The 4,330-nt window shown below is 31.7% G+C and overlaps 1 long non-coding RNA gene across 1 annotated transcript; it reads right to left on the reverse strand.

The window, feature by feature from the left end:
- Positions 1 to 255: 255 nt before the first annotated feature.
- Positions 256 to 4,040, reverse strand: LOC120074996. The gene is made up of 3 exons (XR_005481180.1): positions 2,261 to 4,040; positions 780 to 851; positions 256 to 689 (listed from the first exon to the last, which is right to left on the reverse strand). It is a non-coding gene; the product is annotated as an uncharacterized LOC120074996 (long non-coding RNA).
- Positions 4,041 to 4,330: the final 290 nt, after the last annotated feature.

Consider the following 4,330-nt stretch of genomic DNA (forward strand, 5'->3'; position numbering starts at 1 on the left):
TAAAAATAATCACATTTCTTGTGGAGTTGACATGTTGTACAAATTACATTAAGATAAAGAAGAAAAACAATGTAACCTTAACTTTGTAGTTTCCTCAAGATACGTAACAAAGAAAGTATTCTTAAGTCCTTAGAAAGTATACATATAATCTATCATAAAAATCAACTATACATTGCATTATCTATACAACAAAGTATTTTCTCATTAAGATAGAACTAATATTGATAAATAAACACGGAAATAATTAGACTATGATGCACAAATAATAAAATCTCCTTTTCATTTTCCCTAACCTTGAATCGTTCTTTTCTACCTAAGAGGTGGAACTTGAAGTTCCGCAGGAAATAACATTCCAACTTTGGCCAAAACGATTGCCTGATGAACCTTCTTGCAATGAAAACAAAAACAAAACAAAACAAAGAAAAAAAAGAAGAAAAGAAACTGAAAATAAACCCCTACAGGTACAGCAGAAAGTGTACTAAAACAAATATAAACAATGCCTTTTACTTGATAACATGTATTAGAAATGAGATTGAAGGGAGCAGGGAAACAAATTGCCTTATGAATGGCCATTTCTTCAAGATTAACACTTGCATTTTACTATTCCAAAAAGTGAAGCAAGATGCAACAATTGCGGAAATGAACTATCTTCTGCAGATGAATGAAAGATCAACACTGGTTTCCCCTGTCTGATTGTTGGTAAACACTGGATTAGGCAACAAGCTACATGAAAAAATGGCTACAATTTAAGAAAGCTGGCTACAATTTAAGAAAGCTACCTCCAGAAGCATAGATAATCCTTGATGTGCCGACTGTTGGTGGGCGCTTGATGCTGGTCGATATGGCTGGTTCTGAAAATATAGAGCAAGCTGAGCAAGTTGGATTTGAGGCAAAAATGCAGGTGAAAATTGTTTTTTATTCTTTCAATGTAAAATGCCCAAAACCCTTCTATTCTTTCATTGTTTTAACTAAAAAAAATTGAATTATAGCAAGTAAATTTAGAATTACGTTTATACAATTAAAAAACATGTAACTAGTACAAGCAATATACCTCCTTCCAAAGCCACCACATCCACTACCAAAATTATGGACTATATAAAATATCTTATCTGAATTATGAAAATAGGTTTCAACTATGAAGCACCATGTGAGGCAAAGAATCAATATTAGACACGTATTGGATATCGATATTTCCAGATATTTTCCAAATACGTATTTGACACGCGATTTCAGATACGTATCTGACACGTGATTTAACATATTTATTTCTAATTTTTAACGCGATTTAAGAAAAAAGACAAGTAACTCATCTAATTTTTCCTAATCTAAAATTAGTCAACCTATTTAAAAAACTCACTACTCGAGTCCGAAACTAAAAGAAGAAAAAATAAATAACGGACCAAACCCTATACTAGAATCATCTAATCTCATTCTTCACATTTGAGTCCCCACAAAGTCCACCAAAATATAAACAATTTGGATATCTTCAACAATAAGTTCTACGTTTATCTTCGTACTTCTCTCTCTAATATTCTTCTTCTTCTTTTTTGCAATACGAGTCACTTTTCTATTGCTTTTTATAAACCATTGTACTTCAACATCTTAGATGTTGCTTTTTTTGTATTGTATTTTAGTGTTTGTATCCTATTTTGTGCTATTGTTATTAACTTGTATGCTAATTTATCTATATCCTAGAATTTTTTAAAGAAAAAAAATGTAACTTCAACATATCAGTATTCTTATTTTTTAGAAATATATATATTAAAAGAATATATAAAGAAATGACGCATCCTTAGACGTATCCGTATCTTAGTTTTTTAGAAATTGACGAATTGTCGTATCCGATGGTATCCATATCGTGTAGTCGTATGTGTCTGTACTTCATAGAGTTTCAATGTTCATCAATCTGGCTATGTAAGATCCCTCTTTCCTAATCACCTGCTCCATTCTTCTTCTAAATTTGAAATTGCATAATTAATAGTAGGATTCTGATCTAACCTCACATAACAGAAAGTTGTTGTGCCTACTTTAAACTTCATTTCTCAAAAGCTAGAATTATTGTAAGTACTACCTATGGACCCCAGTTGAACTCCTAAGAAATACTCTAGACAAAATATGAAGTGCACAAAGAAACATAACATTTTCAAGAGACATTCACCAAAGACTACAAAGATCTTTTAGACAACTTCCATAATGCACATGATTAACAAGAAACACCTAAAGAAACCAAACAAAAACAGTTATAGGACTGATTGCAAACCTTTTGACAAATCCAATTGTTGATGAAAAGCTCATGGATGATTGCTTCTCACTTGGTATGAAAAGCATGTACCTATCTAGTTGATTGTCGCTAAGGTACACAATCTAGAGATTGTACATGTCCCAAACAGAATTATGATTTCAAAAGTACAGTACAAGACATCCCAGGAGTGGGGACTTTCGAACCCATTTGGATACAAGCATCCAAAACAAAAAAAAACTAAGACCAAACTTCCACATTAAATCTTAAAAAAGAGCCAAGGACACAACGGGATAGGAAAAAATATTCTCTTAAGAACAGATTTCAATACCTCACAACCCATAAATAATACCTTTCATGGAAGCCCCACTTGAAAAGATCGGCTCATTAAAGATAAATTTCACCGATTAATCACAAGAAATGTTACCCAAATCACAAAAATAGGAAAAAAAGGGAAAAGCTAAACGAATGGGCCACACATGATAACATATTAAAAGTATACCTAACTGTGATACGGAAGTAAGTTCGTTTTTTTTAATAGAGTGGAATAGACCCCATTGAGCTACACATATGAAGCTTAAACTATCTTGATAGAGTGGAATACACCCCATTCACTAGTCTTTTCTGTGGACTACAAAACTTAAGAGTGGAAAGTGAGGAGGGAAATAGTGAATATGAAACCGATTGATGATGCTAGATAAAAGTTATACATACTACAAAATATTCCATACTTTTCAGAGCTCTACAATAACAAAAAATGGCATATAACGGATTCGACACAATTTTGCTAACACCAAAAAATATGCACTAATAAGAAAATTTAAGAAAAGTACCTTATCAATCATTAATTTTAGACGGTAGAAATAAAAATAGGGAGTGAAGACAATATCAAACAACGCTTTGTTCTTCCAGGTAACCGACTGTCAATCACAGACCATCTAACTACAAAATCAAACCTGTAAACAACTCCAATATTTGGTATAAGAGAATGTATCTATTGAATCTGGGACAAAGAAAGTGTAAAAACTATAATGGAGCTCTGAATATAATGAGGCAAAATAAATAAAGTGTCATAAAAATCTTGCCTTTCATACTTTGAATTCCTTGTGTTAGTTAAGACACGGAATAAAAGGAGAGCACAAAGAATATAATTAACCACAATAAGCAGAAACCTAGTTGGACATAATAAAAAAGGATGAGATCTCTAGTTTTTATTTTTACCAAGTAAAAAGCAAGAAAGAGAGAAATTTTAAGAGCAAATAACATTCAATATTAAAAAAACACATAAATTTTCTTCAAGAAAAATAACTAAACAAGACCCATAACTTTTCTCTGTTTCCAGTGACCTAGAAATGTTTTGAATGGTAGTAATTTAAATAAATGGTTTGATCTTAAAGACCCACTGCTCAAAAATCAAAGGGAAAAAGTAGGAGAAAAATAGAATTTTCTCTGTTTGTAGTGACCCACTGCTCGAAAATTAAAGGGAAGAACAAGAATTATACATAGATGCTTAATGGTAGACGGTCACGAGGAGTTTCTCGAGCCAAATGAAGGAGAACAAAAGAGAGAACGTTGGAGAAGATAGACGAAGAAGCTCAAATGATATATACTATATATATGATCTTCAGAGTTGCTCAACAAAGAAGATTGACGAAAGAGATCGATGGTCGGCCGATTGAATGAAACGAAGGTTTAAAATCGAATGATAATGGATTGCTGAGAAATGAATGGTTGAGAGATAAAAGGGAGGAAAGAGTATGAAAAGCGTAATGCATTTTTAGTTTCCTTTCCGTGATTTGACTGGGCGCGATCTAAAAATTTGCCCTCCCGCTTTTTTACCTTTTTTTTAATAGCGTTCTGTATGAAATGCGATTGAAAGGGTTGTTTGGTGTAGTGAAAAGTGATTTTTAACCTAAAATTATTTATATATTAAGATACCTTATTATAAAGTTTATTTGAATGAGATTCAAATTATAACTATATAATATGGAGAATCAATTTATTTAAATATGATTGAAATAATTATTTTTTTAACAAGATTCAAATTAAAGAGATCGTGGGAGAAATAATTTATTTGAATATGATTCAAAT

Source organism: Benincasa hispida, chromosome 4 (genome assembly GCF_009727055.1).
Source record: "Benincasa hispida cultivar B227 chromosome 4, ASM972705v1, whole genome shotgun sequence".
In the NCBI taxonomy this organism is placed as follows: Eukaryota; Viridiplantae; Streptophyta; class Magnoliopsida; order Cucurbitales; family Cucurbitaceae; genus Benincasa; species Benincasa hispida.